Consider the following 20511-nt stretch of genomic DNA (forward strand, 5'->3'; position numbering starts at 1 on the left):
GACAGCTTCGGATGAAGCAGAGATGGAGAAGGAAGTCGACTGTGTCTTTTTGAAAAGATCCACTCGCATTAAACAATACGTGGAAACCACCGAATATCAAAGTCTGTATGGGCGGACGGAGATTAGAACTGCCGTTGTGCCGAAAGCTACGTACAGTGTCGTTAAATGATATTCTCTGTTTTCACTGCACTGTGCCATTCATCCGAAAATTATATCGCAGTCTGATTTAGTCTGGAAAGGAGAGGTTAGTCCTCCTGCGAATCGCAGTTTTCGTCGTGTTTCTAGCCAAGACATTTGATATGTCGTCGGCGTTCTGGTGGAAGTTAAAAACGACAAAAACTTTTGCAAATAAATCAGGAAAAGCTAATTTCCTCTTGCATCTGTTAACAAAAGGTTATTTCTTTTACTTACCCACAACACAGACACTACCGTTTTCGAAACAGCGTCCTCAGTAACAACATACAGTTAATCGGAGCCTCTTTTCTTTAGCAGACACGGTCGTTCATCAATATCTGGGATACAGAACTACTGAGAATTCTGTTGGCGTTCTGTTCAAAGCAAGTACTGGGCGGAAGTCTCTATTTTACAATTACTTTGATAAGCGGTTTTATTTTTCAATTTAGACATGACGAAGTAACGACGTTAGTTCAAAAAGGTTCAAATGGCTCTGAGCACTATGCGACTTAACTTCTAAGGTCATCAGTCCCCTAGAACTTAGAACTGCTTAAACCTAACTAACCTAAGGACATCACAGACATCCATGCCCGAGGCAGGATTCGAACCTACGACCGTAGCGGCCGCGCGGTTCCAGACTGTAGCGCCTTTAACAGCTTGGCCACCACGGCCGGCAACGACGTTAGTACTCTAGTAAATCATTGTGGGTTTTAGACGGAAAGACCCATTGCTAGAGGGTATTTAGACGTTACTGAGGCCGTGGTACATAGCAATAGTAATTGGTAAAAACTGTTCGTTCTTTCTTTCCGGAATATATAGAGCATGTTTGTTCTTTCGCATCACACCACCCTAAAAAGTTTAAAGCCTTGATTAAAAAAAGCTTCATGTGTTCTACAATGTCTCCCTCCACTTGTTTATAACGCACAACAGTTCATTCAACCACCTGAAACTGTGAGGAATGTACTACTTCGGGATGTTGTTCAACTCAGGTTTCACATTGACTTCAATACTGGTTATATCGTCAAAGCGTTCACCTTTCAGATGAATTTCAACACTTTGTGCTTCTGTGGTAGGTTCGTGCTGATAACTCAGATTCTCGTCAACAGTGATGACCTTTTTCCCAGAAAAGAATTTTCAGTGTAATGAATTTCAATCCAGTCGCGAAAACTGTCCGTACCATTGCCTTTCTTCGGGAGTCATGGTGTGCGGGACAGCCTATGAAGACCCTTTTCTATTTTCCAAAGCATTGCCCGGAACGTCTTGGACAGTTCATTTAGAGATCTTACTCCATTCGGACGTGTGACAGAACAACACTGACGCACTACGGCTGCATGTCCACTACTTCAAACTTCCTTCTTTTCCTTGTGCCTTTATGTGCAAGTGCAGGATGAGCTTCGGCATTAGGGATTTGGCACTGTTAATTTGAGGGCTGGCCAAAATGACCTTCCCGGCGCTACCCCGTTACTCGTCAGGACGGAATCTGTGTACCATCACTACCCGCGTGCAGTGTCTCTCACACGAAAACGAGTGAAAGTTTTCTAAATGTTTGCGAATCGTGCAGCACGCCAGATTTGGGTACCAGCCCGATACTCTACTTGCGGTACGTGAGTAACCCCCTAAAACCGTATCCATACGAACCAGCAACCGACCGTCTTCGTTAATCCGCAGAGGTGGACTCGATCACCACCACCTCTTGAGATGGTGGTAATTCTATCCGGAGCCAAAGGACCTTCCTATCCCGGAAGCAGCGATTTAACACACGCAGCTAACCGGGCGGGTGATGTCCATTATGTAACACTGCCTGCACACAACCGGCTGGTCTCCTGAACACTTTATAGTTGTTAGACCACGCTGCCACCGTAGTTATTGAGCTGACGTCGTCTGTACCCCAAAACGGTTTGGACGGACGCTGTATGCCTTTGCACTGCTCTTACAACTTGGAGCGCACCAGACGTAAATCTTCTAGATCTGTTGTTTCTTGTGGATGACACATACCCTCCTCCTGTCCATCTCATGAGCACAAACATCCGAAACTAATTCCCTCAGAACACGAGCACTGTGCTCGACAACGTTTGTTTGATGCTGTCTCGCTGCCACCACTACTGCTGACCTGCACAGCTGTGAGCCTGCATATTGTCTAAACTGTGACATCTGCACTGCCGCTGTATTGACACTCTCACATTCTACATTTACACTGGATTGCAAAACTTAGGTACGAAAGTAACTGTTGCAGAATATGCCACTACAATGTAATATAGCTCGATGGAACTTGGACCATACAGAGAAAGAACTACTACAGTATACCACAAAGGACGATGTTAACGAATTCGCACAATGAGACGAACAGAAATGAAACTTTTATTTAAAGACAATAATGACACTGAAGTCACCACTACTCGTGGCGGTCCGCTGGAGATTAAAAAGGGTGGTACGTGGTTCTTAATAGGGTGTGTGGACGGCAGTGCATGCTCGGCAACGCGTTCTCGTTCTGGTTACGAGGTCTTGTGGTGGGGTGTTCCGTCCCTCTACCAGCACGGTTGACAATCTCTTGGGTGGTTGGCACAGTTGCATGTGGTCTTGCTGCAGTACGCCTTCCCAGTACGTTCCACATGTGCTCGAAAGGATTTAAGTTGGAGGAACGGAAAGGACGGAGCATTCGCCGGATACCATTTTGTTCCTAGAGTTCCTTCAGCTCCGCTGTTGGAAGCGGTCGCGGTCTGCCGTCTATAGGAATAACACCAGGGCCGCGTGTACTCCTGTAAAGACTCGCAGCATGAAGGGGTACTGTGTCTCAATAACGTAGAGAGTTGTGAGAGAACCGCGTTCAAAAAGATTTGGTGGTCAGTATACCCATTCAACAATATGCCTCCCAACACCATAACACTTAAAACACAAAAAAAATATTGTTCGACAATGTTCCTTGGTAGTCTCCCGCCATGTGAGGGTACGTCGACAATTGTCGAACATGATTTTTTTTTTTTGTTGTAGTCCAGGTGATACCGTGTGGGGAGCCATAATATTTCTCTGAACATGGCGCACTTTCCAGTCAGCGTCGTTGTGCCCTTGTACTCATTCCCCAAGTTACAATTTACAGTAGTGCATTCGGCCTGAATTTTATCATGGCTGCTGTGCGCAGTGCGCGACCGCATCGAATTGCTCAGGTGGAGGAGCTTCTGGATCGAGAAGATATTCGTGCGATGGACTGGTCTGTCCGGTCGTGCGACTTAAATCCCACAGAACACGTGTAGGATGCGCTGGGGAGCCGTATTGCAGCATGTACACATGCATCAAAGACCATCGGGAAATTGTCAGCCGCGCTGGTGGAGCAATGGAACGCCCTGCTACAAGAGCTCCTTGCCAGGTCTTTACCGGCATGGCAGCACGTTGCAAAGAATGCGATGCCCGTGCGTGGTGATCACGCACCCCGTTAAGATCCAAGTCTAGCCTTTTGTAATGTCCCGGGGACTATCATGAATACCGGTGACTTCAACGTCACTATTGTCTTTAGATAAAAGTTTCATTTTTGTTCGTCTCACTGTGTATGGCTTTCAGTTACCTTCTGTACCGTGTGCAGCAGTTCCTACTGTGCATGGTCCCAGTTTCACTGAGCCATGTTACTTGGCGGTGACACATCATGCGAAAGTTACTTTCGCCCTTAAGTTTTGAACGCCGAGATGGCGTGTATTGGTCAACGTCATGTTATAGAACACAGTGGTGAGTACTTATGGCACTATTTTCTTTTCCCCGTTCTGTATTCCGCTTGAGATTAGTGCAGGGGAAGAGTGTCCGTTGGTGAAGGTGTGTATGAGCTGTAATTTATCTCATTTGCTCCGAAGTACTATATTGCCTCAGAAGAGATTAAGAAAACATATTAAATGTATTAAATACAGTAACTATCCTCCAGAAAGAATTTTCACTCTGCAGCGGGATGTGAACTGATGTGAAACTTCCTGGCAGATTAAAACCGTGTGCTGCACTCAGGTATTCGCGGAAGCTGTGTAGATGGGTCGGGAGTCGTGCCTGCTAGCTCAGTTGGTGTACTTGCCCACGAATAGCAAAAGTCTCGGCTTCGAGTTTTAATCTGCGAGGAAGTTTCTGTAGGAGCGCTTTAAGTGACTTCTTAACAGGTTTATTTTGTTGCTCAAACTGTTGCAGCCTGCAAGACCAATTTGTCTCTGTAACACACTTAGATAGGGAAACGGTCGTTAGGAGGGGATTCGAGAGCCAGAAGGTGATGGAGGTATAAGAATCGATCCCAAGTCACATTGGTTTACACGTTGAGCACGTATATAAGTCGACAGAAGTATCATTGGCCAACACAGTTATTAAGCCTTCTGCAGCGATGTATCCTCATGGCAAATGGTTCAAATGGCTCTGAGCACTATGGGACTTAACATCTGAGGTCATCAGTCCCCTAGAATTTAGAACTACTTAAACTTAAGGACATCACACACATCCATGCCCGAGGCAGGATACGGACCTGCGATGATAGCGGTCGCGCTGTTCCACACTGAAACGCCTAGAACTGCTCGGCATAAAACAAAAGCTGTGGATAGAAAAACAGAAGCCAGTTGTAAATAGTGTGACCAGCTTTATCATGATGGTCTGACGTCACGACTTCACCAGCAGTTCAATGAGTATCAAGCACGTCCACAATGTATTAAAAACATGGTTTCGTCACAGGCTACTACAAGAAAGATTTATTTACAAATCCAAATAGAAATTAAGAGCAGTTGTGTTGAGTGTACACCTTCTGTCTCACCGAGGACATTGTGGTCTGCAGAGGAATCTGAGCTGGCTGATTTGCTGTTGTTAAGAGTCAAATTTCTAAAAGCATTGGGGGAAGTGGCAACAAAACGACTATTCACATTGGTGTGTAGAATATATGAGTCTGGCGATATACCATCTGACTTTCGGAAAAGCATCGCGAGAATTATCGCACAATCAGCTTAACAGCTCATGTATCGAAGCTACTTACAAGAATAATATACAGAAGAATGGAAAAGAAAATTGAGAATGCGCTAGGTGACGATCAGTTTGGCTTTAGGAAAAGTAAAAGGGACGAGAGAGGCAATTCTGACGTTACGGCTAATAATGGAAGCATGGCTAAAGAAAAATCAAGACACTTTCATAGGATTTGTCGACCTGGAAAAAGCGTTCGACAATATAAAATGGTGCAAGCTGTTCGAGATTCTGAAAAAAGTAGGGGTAAGCTACAGGGAGAGACGGGTCATGTACAATATGTACAACAACCAAGAGGGAATAATAAGAGTGGACGATCAACAACGAAGTGCTCGTATTAAGAAGGGTGTAAGATAAGGCTGTAGCCTTTCGCCCCTACTCTTCAATCTGTACATCGAGGAAGTAATGATGGAAATAAAAGAAAGGTTCAGGAGTGGAATTAAAATACAAGGTGAAAGGATATCAATGATACGATTCGCTGATGACATTGCTATCCTAATTGAAAGTGAAGAAGAATTAAATGATCTGCTGAACGGAATGAACAGTCTAATGAGTATACAGTATGGTTTGAGAGTAAATCGGAGAAAGACGAAGGTAATGAGAAGTAGTAGAAATAAGAACAGCGAGAAACTTAACATCACGTTTGATGGTCACGAAGTCAATGAAGTTAAGGAATTCTGCTACCTAGGCAGTAAAATAACCAATGACGGACGGAGCAAAGAGGACATCAAAAACAGACTCGCTATGGCAAAAAAGGCATTTCTGGCCAAGAGAAGTCTACTAATATCAAATACCGGCCTTAATTTGAGGAAGAAATTTCTGAGGATGTACGTCTGGAGTACAGCATTGTATGGTAGTGAAACATGGACTGTGGGAAAAGCGGAACAGAAGAGAATCGAAGCATTTGAGATGTGGTACTATAGACGAATGTTGAAAATTAGGTGGACTGATAAGGTAAGGAATGAGGAGGTTCTACGCAGAATCGGAGAGGAAAAGAATATGTGGAAAACACTGATGAGGAGAAGGGACAGGATGATAGGACATCTACAAAGACATGAGGGAATGACTTCGATTTCGATGCTACTAGAGGGAGCTGTAGAGGGCAAAAACTGTAGAGGAAGACAGAGATTGGAATACGTCAAGCAAATAATTGAGGACGTAGGTTGCAAGTGCTACTCTGAGATGAAGAGGTTAGCACAGGAAAGATGAAAGGAATTCGTGGCGGGCCGGATCAAACCAGTCGTTAGACTGATGAAAAAAAAAAGTGTTGAAAAACTACCGTAGGCTACTATGGACTGTCGCAAGTAAGAGATACTACGCTAGCTCTCCTCGCACTACCTCTACATTACGTGTGTTGCATACCTGTCGGGCGTAACCCTATTTCGATCGCTCTGTCTGCGTATGTGATCCGTGACTTAATCGATTCCACTAGAAACTGAAAGCTGTCAACCATCTAGAAAATGATTGAAGATATATAAACGGATGCGCAACTTACTGAACATTGTTGTTCTACGTAGTTATCATCCTGCCTGTTACTTAAAAGTGAACACTATTTCTATCCCTAATGCAATATCATCAACATTTAATTCAGGTTTTATTCGGGAAGTGTTGATGTTTAGCATGAAACAGTGGAACTCTGTACTAAAAGTACAGAAACAATACGGATTTATCATGCAGCGGTAGAAAATGCTATTTTCTCAAGGAATACATAAAATTAAAAAAAAACATTCAAAACATAAACATCGCTTTAATACTCCACTGCGCTTACATAAAATACGTTTACGTTGTTCATAAACAACTTTCGCACTTATCAGTAATAATGGGAAACTCTTGCCTTTGCTCATGGTGTAGAATATTCTATTGAGGACAAAATACAACAACAATAATAAAGCCTTCTTTTTATGTCTCTACATGTAAACAGCTTTTACATGAAAAATAATTGCTTTTCTTACATAAAATTGGAGAAGTCAAGCTATCAAATAATTTTTATTACTTATAAAATGTAGTTATATTGTGTAAGGATATAGAATGCACAGTGGAGTACCAGAACGATGTGAAGTTCTAATAACATGCAAAAGCAACAAACAAACAAAAAATAAAAAGAAGTCGTCGCCTCCCAGTTTCTCTTCCCCATATCCATTTATATTTCTTTCCCTACCAGTGCCACTAATACTACCGGTGATTACGCATTGTACCAAAACGACTGCACCATTGTTCCTGTAGAGCGCAACTCTAACCACTGTCCATACCGTCGTCTGCTGTTCTGTCTATAACTGTCACAGACGAAGAGGTTGGCGGAAGTGTTGCTACAACACTGTAAGAACCAGGTGTAGCGCTTTCACTGGCAGAATCCGATAACTGGCGAGACGCATTCCAGAAGGCACGACATAATTATGAGACAGCTGCAGGTCATGCAGTTAGAGGAGGTCTTCAGGACGCTGAACACAGGTGTTGTGCGGACATCTGTTATGCAGAAGATGCAGGAGTCACATTCGCTCACATTTACTGTGGATGACTGGGTAGATGTTGCAGATCCCACTGTTATTAGTTTCATAATATCCGCTCTCGATTCAGTACTTTACAAGATCATTCGTCCTGGAGACCATAAGCAAACCACCCAATATTGTCTGCATACTATCGCCGACGATATCGGCGAGGTAGGCAATGTAAAGTTCATTACGACTCTAACAGAAAACACCCAAAATATACTGACTGCACACCAGCTATTTCCACATAAGACCAGTATCAGCAGCAGAGCACGCAACACCAACCTACTGGTAAAAGACGTTATGGTTGTAAAAGTACTTCAAGAGCTTAACCTTGTAGCCAAAACGATTTTTGAACTACAGTAATTTCTCCAAGCAATACTGGAGACTAAAAGAAAAGAGAAACGTGGTGCATCATCTGTTACCCTCAAAGTTCCATCTCGAACGCGATCGGTTGCTGCAACAATATGTTTTCATAGATTGTTATTTTCAAACCAAATTTTGTTTCCTCATTTCCAGATTTACATTTCATATTGCGTCTGCAGATATCTGTAGCGTGCAATAAGCTCAGGCAGCACTGCAGAACACTGAACATGGAGTAAGACTTCAGTTCCCACCCTGGCTGAAGCAGACGCTGGACCATTTGGCGTTACCGCCGGCGTGAGGCTCTGAGGCTAGCTGTGAGACAGTCAGTTACATCAGCGAGCGATACGTAGGCGGCCATTGTGGCCCCAAGCACTTGATTTTGTTTAATAAATATTTGCTAATAAAAGCCACTTTTGCCACTGCAGATAATCAGGAGAAGTTTACTGGTCAACAACACTATTACGAAGAGGAAAAGCAGTTGTTTTAATAATGTTTGCGATAACGTAGTTCTAAGAACAGCTACTATTTTTCACTATTTTAAGTACTAGATCTGGTTTACGTGCCACAGTCGCCAGTCGTCGACGGGATTCCGTCTGAATTAGTTTCTCTCGTAAGATCATGCTCTCAAGTTATGGCTGGTTTTGAGATAGTAAGTGACATAATGTTTCACTATTATCAGCCTACGGTGTTTTCTGGGGGTATTTGCGTTCTGTAGTTGCAAGTACAATAAATCACACACATACAGTCAACTAAAAAAAAAAGAGTATAGATCAAAGATAAACTAGTGTCAATGTTATGTTGGCGAAACTACAAAACACAAACTGCAAGACATACGTATAAGTGTAAAAACAAACAGAAAACAGTGGTGTGCGTAAAAGTGTGTTCTGTAAAACGTGAGAAGTGCATAGCTTTGCAGAGAAACTAAAAATTAGACTACAAGTGTCAGTGTCTAACGAAGATAAACACCAAAGACGTGCTAGCATTTCCAGACGTAGGCGAGAAACCAAGCGGAAATCACAGAAAAAAATCGTGTTATTAAAGAACTCTTTTCAGCTATTAAAAAGATATCAAATTATGCATACCTTTACTTACAGGCCACTGACGATGCTTTACCGCAAAAAAGCGAAATGAGTTTGGTGGGGGAAAAGAAAGGTACGCATTTCTTGTAGTTGCATCGACAGAACGAAAATACCCTCAGGAACTCTAAAGCAGCTACGGATAATATGGCCACCCAAGTGAAGAATTTGCTGGGTTTTCGCAAGTGAACACATCTTAAGGGTGTTTAAGAACATTATTTCAAGTAATACAGTTTCCCGCGTCATGACTTGGAATTACATGTTACTGCACTGTACTTTTCAGAGAATCCGATGGCGCTGATACTGCTTCTGCTAGGGACACTAACAACGATTGGTTTGTGGCAAAAGAGGTAGGAAGAAATCCTACTCGACGACTCACTAAGATAATCGAATAACAGGCTCTCTTAATCTCTGTGGTTCCAGTCGTACTGTATATCTTTTACTCACTAACTAAACTCAAACACATCAGGGCGTTTAGTGAAGTTTCTAATCGGAGAAGCTTTCTGTAAGGAAATTTTTGTCACAGTGTGCAGTTCGAGTAAGCCGTGAAGAGAGCCGTACTAGAGGATGAGATATGACAAAAAATGGTTGAGGCTTTGCGGTTGCTCAAACGTATACACGCTGTTAAAACGGAAGCAGAGGCACACACTACCGTTCCGTCGGAAGTACATTACCTATTTACCGTGATCTCAGATGACGCAGAGGCAGAGTTGGAGAGGTGTAAAATGTTTTTGCAGCAAACAAATCAGTTATGAAAGCTGCACTAAAACTTAGTAAAGAGTATACGTTCAAAACGATACATGCAGTTGCAAACATTCCGGATTCCCGGTAGAGGAGAAGAGCTCTGTGGACCATGCAGCAGCACTAAGCAGTTTGGTCCAGCTTCATTCGTAAATTATTGCGGTAAACCTAGCGAACATGTCAGCTGTTGTTGCGTTCGTTTCAAACGTTTGTCTGTCGCTCGCTGCTAATCACATGTCTCCATTAGGTTGGTGGCGGAGGTCGTGCGCTGAGGAACCTTAGGGCACTTTCGTATCTACGATTTTAAATGAATCAACAACATCGGCTGCGGTAGAACGCAACTAGTTCCCTCGTCGTCGGATTCACACAGAAATCCGAAAGATGTTGGCTGCAATACGAATGGAAGAACTGGTGCCAGTGCAGAGTAACCTCAGACACAGTTCTAATCACGCGAGTAAACAATGAAAGAAATGGGAAGTGCGGGGAAGCTAAGACAAAATGGCTCCATGAAAAATGTGAAGAAATTGAAAAAGAAATGATTCTGGGAATGACTAACTCAGTATATAGGAAAGTCAAAACAACCTTCCGTGAAATTAAAAGCAAGAGTGACACCATGAATAATGCAACGGGAATTCCACTGTTAAATGCAGAGGACAGAGCGGATGGTTGGAAAGAGCCATTGAAGGCCTCTATGAGGGGAAATATTTATCTGATGTGATAGGAGTCGATTGAGTAGAGGTATGGCATCTGGTATCAGAATTTAAGAGAGCTTTGGAGGACTTAAGATCAAATAAAACAGAAGGTAACATTCCATCAGAATTTCTAAAATCATTGGGGGAAGTGGAAACAAAACGACTACTCTCATTGGTGTGTAGAATGTTCGTGACATACCATCTGACTTTCGGAAAAATATCATCCACACGGTTCAGAAGACTGAATGAGCTGAAAACAGAAGAATGGAAAAGAAAACTGAGGATGTGTTAGAGGACGATCAGTTTGGCTTTAGGAAAGGTAAAGGCAATTCTGACGTTGCGGCTAATAATGGAAGCAACACTACAGAAGAATTAGGACACCTTAACGGGATTCGTCGACCTATAAAAAGCGTTCGACAATGTAAAATAGTGCAAGATAATCGAAAGTAGGAGTAAGCTAGAGGGAGATACGGGTAATATACAATATGTAAAAGAGCCAAGAGGGAGTCATAAGAGTGGACGACCAATAAGCCGCTCGGGATTAGCGGAGCGGTCTGAGGCGCTGCAGTCACGGACTGTGAGGCTGGTCCCGGTGGAGGTTCGAGTCCTCCCTCGGGCATGGGTGTGTGTGTTTGTCCTTAGGATAATTTAGGTTAAGTAGTGTGTAAGATTAGGGAGTGATGCCCTTAGCAGTTAAGTCCCATAAGGTTTCACACACATTTGACGACCAATAACGAAGTGCTCGGATTAAAAAGGTTGTAACACAGGAATGCAGTCTCTCGCCCCTGATGTTCGATCTGTACATCGAAGAAGCAGTGATGGAAATAAAATAAAAGTTCAGAAGTGGAATTAAAATTCAAGGTGATGGATATCAGTGATACGATTCGCTGATGACATCTCTATCCTGAGTGAAAGTGAAGAAGTGTTATATGACCTGCTGAACAGAATGAATGATATGAGTACAAAAATTGATTGAGACCAAATTGAGGAAAGAGGAAATTAATGAGAAGTAGCGTAAATGAGAACAGCGAGGAACTTACCATCAAGATTGATGCTCACAAAGTAGATGAATTTAAGGCAGCAAAATAACCAATGACGCACGGAGCAAGGTGGTCATCAAAAGAAGATTAACACTAGCAAAAAGAAGATTCCTGGCCAAGGGAAGTCTACTACCATCAAATATTGGCCTTAATTTGAGGAAGAAATTTCTTAAAATGTGCGTTTGATGCTCAGCACTGAATGGTAGGAAACACGGACTATGAGAAAACCGGAATGGAAGAGACTAAGCTCTTCAGATGTGGTGCAACAGACGAATGTTGAAAATTAGGTGGACTGACAAGGTAAATAATGAGGAGGTTCTGCGCAGAATCGGAGAGGTAAGGAACATGTCGAAAACACTGACAAGGAGAGCAGAAAGGACAATAGGACATATGTTAAGACATCACTGAATTACTTCCATGGTACTAGAAGGAGCTGTGGAGGATAAAAACTGTAGAGGAAGAGAGAGATTGGAATACATCCAGCAAATTATTGATGCTCATAGGTTGCAAGTGCTACTGTGAGATGAAGAGGTTGGCTCAGGAGAGGAATTCGTGGAAAGCGCATCAAAGTTGTCAGAAGGCTGATGACTAAGGGGAAAAAACCATATCCTCCGGAAATTGCCTTTCTTTCCACAGCCGAGGATTCAGCGGCATGGCCGTCTGTAATTAGCAAAGTGTGTCAATTATTTGCCGAGTTTATTTCTCATAGCAAATTTTTTCTCTATTCAAGTTCTGGTGCATTCATGTCAAATTACAAAATCTTTTTTCCTAGAATAGATGAAACACACCATTTCAATAACACCTTTGGATTTCAAATAATTAGGTTACATAATGACGGTAAATTCTATTTCTGAGATATAGAATATAAGCACCAGGAACATTTCTTTCGTGGGACCGTATACTTTCGCTAATCCATCCAACAGTAAAATTTAAATCTATTTTTAAATGGTATCGTGTCAACTTTATAACTTACTGAAGCGCTGTAAATAACCAGCGCATTCCTAAATCTCACTTCTTGGAACGTACACTATAGGAACTTGAACAAAAGGATTTCTCCTGATGCACGACGCCTCTCTTGTGGCTTCTGCCCATGTAGTTTGTTGAGCACCTCCCTAACGCTCTAGCGCTTGCTAAACGACCCGATGCAGTCATGGACTGTGCGGCTGGTCCCGGCGGAGGTTCGAGTCCTCCATAAGATTTCACACACATTTGAACATTTTTTAAACGACCCGATGACGAAGCGTGCCGCTCTCCGTTGCGTGTCGTCTCCGTAAATCCAACCTGTTAAGTGCCACAGACTGATGACCACTACTTACTGTACGGTCTTTCAAGAGTTTTCGGGGTCATCTCTTTTGTGGACCGATTAGGCTACATTTGCCTACGATTCTTCATATGACTCTCACCCTGACATCCACTATTGCTACAATTTGTTTTATGAGGTCATTCCACATCAGGTCGAAAGTAAATGTGCATCTGCACTGCGCATACAGGCGAATCAGTTCGACGTGAAGTTAATCAACAGCCTTCAGTGCAGATGCACATTTACGTTCGACCTCCAGCGGGAATCTTAAAATTGGCAAGCGTGGAGGACATGTACAGGGAATGTGGGTAGGTGGCGGAAGGTGCGAGGGTGGGCTGGACGGGCAGCGTCCAAGACGATCGGCGCACCTGCGACAGGCGCTGTTGTTAACAGAACTGCCCGGTCAGCAGGGCATTCCAGGACCGAGTCCCGGGTCAGCACACATATTCACTAGACACCGCTGACACTGCGTGAAGTCCCAATGCAGCTAATGTCCTTTATTTCTTTCCTTACCTTTAGTTTCTCCACCTTCCTCCTGCACCTTCAGTTACACAAGAGAAGAATATTGCTCAAGACTGTGGGATCCATTCGAAACAGGAGTGCATGGGATACTGAACGTATATAAAGGAGGGAAGTATGAATGAAGTTCTTCCTTATGTATGTAAATCTTCACAGTCAGAGATAACAATACAGGGTTATTACAAATGATTGAAGCGATTTCACAGCTCTACAATAACTTTATTATTTGAGATATTTTCACAATGCTTTGCACACACGTACAAAAACTCAAAAACTTTTTTTAGGCATTCACAATTGTTCGACATGTGCCCCTTCCGTGATTCGGCAAACATCAAGCCGATAATCAAGTTCCTCCCACACTCGGCGCAGCATGTCCCCTTCAATGAGTTCGAAAGCATCGTTGATGCGAGCTCGCAGTTCTGGCACGTTTCTTGGTAGAGGAGGCTTAAACACTGAATCTTTCACATAACTCCACAGAAAGAAATCGCATGGGGTTAAGTCGGGAGAGCGTGGAGGCCATGACATGAATTGCTGATCATGATCTCCACCACGACCGATCCATCGGTTTTCCAATCTCCACTTTAAGAAAAGCCGAACATCATGATGGAAGTGCGGTGGAGCACCATCCTGTTGAAAGATGAAGTCGGCGCTGTCGGTCTCCAGTTGTGGCACGTGCCAATTTTCCGCGGGCTACGCGTGAAACTTGCCCGCACGCGTTCAACCGTTTCTTCGCTCACTGCAGGCCGACCCGTTGATTTCTCCTTACAGAGGCATCCAGAAGCTTTAAACTGCGCATACCATCGCCGAATGGAGTTAGCAGTGGGTGGATCTTTGTTGAACTTCGTCCTGGAGTGTCGTTGCACTGTTATGACCGACTGATGTGAGTGCATTTCAAGCACGACATACGCTTTCTCGGCTCCTGTCGCCATTTTGTCTCACTGCGCTCTCGAGCGCTCTGACGGCAGAAACCTGAAGTGCGGCTTCAGCCGAACAAAACTTTATGAGTTTTTCTACGTATCTGTAGTGTGTCGTGACCATATGTCAATGAATGGAGCTACAGTGAATTTATGAAATCGCTTCAGTCATTTGTAATAGCCCTGTAAGTTATCCTCCTAAAAAGGTCAATTTTTCTGTGAAAGGAACGCCGCTTCCAAGCTTTCCATTTAGCATCTTACACAGCAGCGACAAACATCAAGTAGTTGACGAAACGACCGGCGATAAAGCCTATTTTACAGCGTATTCTTGTATCCTAAGCTGTCAAAATTATTGGTTCGAGGAATTGCCGGTGAATGGGTCGTAAAATGCGCTCGTAAACGTCACTGCAGTAGCGAGTAGTTACTTCTACATGTGCTCTATAGTAGTTTTGGAGGGTTTGGGGGGGGGGGGGGAGTGGACAGGAGGAGGCTGTGCAATGCAGAAGGCGTGCGGGGACGCCCAGCTTGGCCAGTTGCTGGGGGGGGGGGGGGGGGCTTTATGGGCAGCAGGCTGCAGCCGCTCGTTAGCAGTCGGTAACAACGGCCTGCCTGCCGCCGCCGCCGCCCCCCTCTCCGCTCCCAGTGCTTCCCCTGCTGGTAGACGCCTGGAGCCGCGAGTAGCAGCGGCTGCGTCGGGGCACCCCGCAGGCCCAGCAAAGTTACGTTACGGTCGATTGGCAGTGGACGGCTTCGGAACGCCACGTAACGGAAGGGAACTCTGCCACCAAAGAGCGTAGCGTTCGCAACACACGGTAAGTCAGCATAACGTCACATCCCCTAGTCCATTGCTAAAGTGAGGTTACACCGACCGTCGTATAAATGGAACTTACACTGCTTACGATACTGTAGTGTCTGGGACCGACTTTCAATTAAAGAGTGGCCCCTGCACGGGGATTGTGACTCACTCTGGCCGTAACTCATCCAAGGATAGCCAAAGCACTTTCTTCACAAACGCGATTATGCAGTTGTGTGCAATCCCATATACAGGCAATTTTTCTCCACTTTCCTTTGCAGAGTCTTTCTTAAGCGACATCACAGTTCAGGTCTTCCCACAATGAGGAATTGATACACGCTTGGTTAGTCTCCAGTCATCAGAATGTTCTCCCCCGAAAAATTACGCATCGATAGTCTCACCAAGTCTGACGACTTGCGGCTCCTTCCTCCTAGCAAAGTCGGTTTCTTGCTATTCTCGATGGTATTAATAATAAAAGAAAAAAAATCGTTGATGTTCTTTGTACCTCTACTCAACGTTTCCTACGCCTTAATTGACTGGTGGGATGAGGGAATGGGGCTCGGTGGCCAGGCCTCGCGATGCCACCCCTGCCCAATTTGCCCCAACCCCTCCCTTTGGGCCCCAGGACGGTTCCGAGGGAAAAATATGTGGTTAACGTGGCAACAACAGACCTTGGAGGGAGGTTATGTAAAATGTCGGAGGTTCCTACAGCCATCGGGGAAAACACTGGCCAGTGGCGGCAGTGTGACGACGATCGCGTATAGATATAACACTATGAGCTGTAGCTGAATGGAATGTAGTCGAATTAAGTCGGGTGATGTTGAGGGTATTAGATTAGGAAATGAGACACTTAAAGTAGTAATGGAGTTTTGCTATTTGGGGAGCAAAATAACTGATGATGGTCGAAGTAGAGAGGATATAACATGTAGACTGGCAATGGCAAGGAAAGCGTTTCTGAAGAAGAGAAATTTGTTAACATCGAGTATAGATTTAAGTGTCAGGAAGTCATTTCTGAAAGTATTTGTATGGAGTGTAGCCATGTATGGAAGTGAAACATGGACGGTAAATAGTTTGGACAAGAAGAGAATAGAAGCTTTCGAAATGTGGTGCTACAGAAGAATGCTGAAGATTAGATGGGTAGACCACATAACTAATGAGGAAGTATTGAATAGGATTGGGGAGAAGAGAAGTTTGTGGCACAACTTGACCAGAAGAAGGGATCGGTTGGTAGGACATGTCCTGAAGCATCAAGGGATCACCAATTTAGTATTGGAGGGCAGCGTGGAGGGTAAAAATCGTAGGGGGAGACCAAGAGATGAATACACTAAGCAGATTCAGAAGGATGTAGGTTGCAGTAGGTACTGGGAGATGAAGAAGCTTGCACAGGATAGAGTAGCATGGAGAGCAGCATCAAACCAGTCTCAGGACTGAAGACCACAACAACAACAACATGAGCTGTAGGAACAAGAACGATATAACCGCAGACAAGGAGCGGGGGAACGACAGGAATAAAGGGAGAGAGTCTCAGGAAGGAGTGCCTATACGTCATGAGGAGCCTGTAGCAGGTCTAAGACATGACTTAGCGACAGATGCCTCCCTCCCTCCACTCATCCTCCGAAGAATAGGGCACAATCAGAACCAGTGAGATGGTAAGGGTCCTTCGACAACACACCATTTCAGTGACTAGAAGGGGTGTAGGGGACAACTGAATAAAACTCGCAAGCAGGAAGCTTGAAGAGGTCTACTGCAGTCAGATTAGGAAGTTGTATCAGTAGTGGCAGCCGAAGAAAGTGGCCAGGCAGGGCTAACCAATGTGCAGTAGTTGCAGTGTGGCTGATGGAATTCAAGTCGTTAAGCTACGGGCTTTTCTGTGTCGTGTCATAGATGTCGGCTTAGTTAGCACTGACAGTTTCATTTTAAGTAGACTGAGTTCAGTGCTATGATACCATGGCGTAATTGGGTCGGTTCAGTTCCGAGTTAAGCAAGACGAAAGGGAACGCCGTGTCACCGGCCAGCTCGCGGTACGACAGTGTGTCATCGTCGAGGGCGGTAACTGGGTCAGTTACGCCGGCCGAGCAACACCGGAATATTCCACCGATCTACTGGGAAGAAGAACCGCAGACGCCAGCGACAGAAAGTACCGACAGCCACCTCGTCATCAGCGTCCCTCGTGAGTCGTCGAAGTGTCACAGAGCCTGTCTCACTTGGTGGCTCCATCAGTTTGGATACGTCAGTCATCGCAGTTATCGTAACAGTCACCGTCACAACGCAAATCTTCGCCTAGAAGACGCCAGAGGTACGCCGCGGCTGTAACTATCTTCGGACGCCTTTAACAGGCAACGGCCTGTCATGGGAGTGCGTTGTGGTAACGCACTGTCGCCATCGCCTCCATAAACACTGTGACCGGAGATCTGGTATCAGATGTGGGCCTTTACAGCCCATCTGACTTGAGTGCAGCAAGTGGTATCAAAGGGCTATGAGCACTATGGGACTCAACATCTTAGGTCATAAGTCCCCTAGAACTTAGAACTACATAAACCTAACCAACCTAAGGACATCACACACACCCATGCCCGAGGTAGGATTCGAACCTGCGACCGTAGCGGTCCCGCAGTTCCGGACTGCAGCACCAGAACCGCACGGCCACCGCGGCCGGCTGCAGCAAGTGACTGACCTTCATTCCACACCCACCATCTCTCTGAGTTATACCACGGAATCCTTCAGACTCTTCTCATTGTCTGTCTCCTCTCATAAGTCTTCCTGCTGCCTCTGTTCTGTCGTTTTATCTACGTCTACCTGACTGCTCTCCAATCCACAGTGAAGTTCCCAGCAGAAGGCTCATCCAATAAATTTAACGCTATTATCCCGTCGCTCCACTCTCGTAATTGGAAAATCGGATATAGAATCCTCCCCTTAGTTCTGATATCTTATTTTATTACGATGTCGTTTCTCCCTGTGAAGGAAGGTTTTGTGAAAAATATTTCCGCATTCGGGAGTTCATCAAAAGATCTCGCTTCAACGTACACACCTTTGTTTTAATGATTGCCGCTGCAACTCGCGCATCATATCCCTGTCTGACAAAAACGAATTTATTAGCACTGAAAATAAATTTAAGTGTACGAAGTATTTTGTGAAGATATTTGTCTGCTGTGTAGCCCTGTGCAGAAGTGAAACGTGGAAGTTAAGTACAGCGCATAGGCAAAATAATGTGAATACTTGTACTTACTTGGGAATGCTTTATTTATAAAGGGGTTGACCCCCATTTGCCCATAATACATCTATGATTCTTCTTGTAATACTGGTGAGACGCCCTGTTGAACCTGCAGGACAGGAAGGTAGTTTAAATTGTGGAAAGGGGCCATAATAAGCGGCTGTCAGTTACACTCGAACATACAACTTTATTTATTTGAACAAACATTACAAGAACCAAGAAAATCTTTGAAAAACACAGCATTCATTTTTGGAACTTAATTACCAGCTGAATGCGACATACAATCTCATGCCTTAAGGACAAAACCACTTTAATTTAAAATCGACTGAAAGCCAATAACTTAAGACTCAAACCAAAATCAGAAATTTAAAAAGCAGAATGCCTTAGCTTATAGTAGTTCATTCAATTAGGCTGAAGGCGCAAACAATCTCACACCTTAAGAGCAAAACAACTTTAATTAAAAAAAAAAAGAAATCGGCTGAAGGCCCATCTCTTAATACTCAAACGAAAATTAAATTTTTAAAAGGCAAAAGGCCTTATGTTAAAACAGTTCTTTAATTAGGCTGAAGTCCCAAACAATCTCACACCTTAAGCGCTAAACGACTTTAGTTTAAAAATCGACTGAAGGCCTTTCACTTTAAACTCAAATTAAAATAAATTTTTAAAAGGCCAAAAGGCCTTATCTCAAAACAGCTCTTTAATTAGGCTGAAGGCCCAAATAATCTGACACCTCCAGAATGAGATTTTTCACTCTGCAGCGGAGTGTGCGCTGATATGAAACTTCCTGGCAGATTAAAACTGTGTGCCCGACCGAGACTCGAACTCGGGACCTTTGCCTTTCGCGGGCAAGTGCTCTACCAACTGAGCCACCGAGGCACGACGCACGCGCTGTACTCACAGCTTTACTTCTGCCAGTACCTCGTCTCCTACCTTCCAAACTTTACGAGTTCGAGTCTCGGTCGTGCACACAGTTTTAATCTGCTAGGAAGTTTCATATCAGCGCACACTCCGCTGCAGAGTGAAAAATCTCATTCTGGAAACATCCCCCAGGCTGTGGCTAAGCCATGTCTCCGCAATATCCTTTCTTTCAGGAGTGCTAGTTCTGCAAGTTTCGCAGGAGAGCTTCTGTAAAGTTTGGAAGGTAGGAGACGAGGTACTGGCAGAAGTAAAGCTGTAAGTACCGGGCGTGAGTCGTGCTTCGGTAGCTCAGTTGGTAGAGCACTTGCCCGCGAAAGGCAAAGGTCCCGAGTTCGAGTCTCGGTCGGGCACACAGTTTTAATCTGCCAGGAAGTTTCAATCTGACACCTTATGAGCAAAAAAACTTTAATTTAAAAATCGGCTGAAGGCCCATCAGTTATACAAACAACAAGAACAAATAAGAACAGGCAGTAAACCCAACGGCGCTCAGAAGTTTCCGAGGGTCAGCCTGGAATTCAAACACGAACGCTCGTGTAGGGGAGACAGGCAGTCGGCCCAACCATTCTCGATCCGATGACAACCCAACCAACAGACAGTCAACAGACCCACCGACAAGATAACTTCCACTCCACCCGACCAGCACAATAAAGGGCGTTAAATGGAACAACGTAGAAGCTATTGGCGCCCAAAACCAATTATACGTTGTGCTGTCAAACTACACACCGTGCTGGACAGCGACAACACGATGAGGAAAATACACAGCAGAATTTACGTCAACGGCCAGGGACGGTAACCGGAACGTTAACGGCCACAAGGCAGAAGATTCCGCTGGTGCACTTCAATTCAAAATAACTGTAGTACAGTTAAACTTCACCGGAGGATGGCTAAAATTAGCCAACTTGAAAACACACGTTGTTGCTCAACAGCCGACAACGACATCCAAACGACACAATGAGGACAGTCGTGACTTGCTGGTGGGTTAAGTCAAAACTCAAGCTTCGTATTCAGGATCGGTGAGCCACGGACCTCATAACAATGGGAACAGCACCACACACTCCGACCACGCGTGGACGATACCAGCAGTCTCGGCCAAATTACGCGCCGCAGAGATTTCCTCGCTGGTCCATTCCAACAAATCAACTGCCCAGGCCCGGAAACGGTGAAAGGACCAAATATACGTCGGCCGATGAGACGACCAACCGAACAAGCAACCAACGGTCGTCCCGCTCCAATCTCCCTCCGTCGGACAGTTGATGTGTGTCGCCAGCGGTCGGCGAGCACTGGCTGTCGGCGCCTCACCGGCGCTCCGCCCCCGACTT

At 44.6% G+C, this 20511-nt stretch overlaps 1 non-coding gene across 1 annotated transcript; it reads right to left on the bottom strand.

The window, feature by feature from the left end:
- Nucleotides 1-19075: 19075 nt before the first annotated feature.
- On the bottom strand, nucleotides 19076-19150 carry Trnas-cga (transfer RNA serine (anticodon CGA)). The gene has a single exon. It is a non-coding gene; the product is annotated as a tRNA-Ser (tRNA).
- Nucleotides 19151-20511: the final 1361 nt, after the last annotated feature.

The sequence above is a fragment of the Schistocerca cancellata genome, chromosome 3 (assembly GCF_023864275.1).
Source record: "Schistocerca cancellata isolate TAMUIC-IGC-003103 chromosome 3, iqSchCanc2.1, whole genome shotgun sequence".
NCBI classification, from domain to species: domain Eukaryota; kingdom Metazoa; phylum Arthropoda; class Insecta; order Orthoptera; family Acrididae; genus Schistocerca; species Schistocerca cancellata.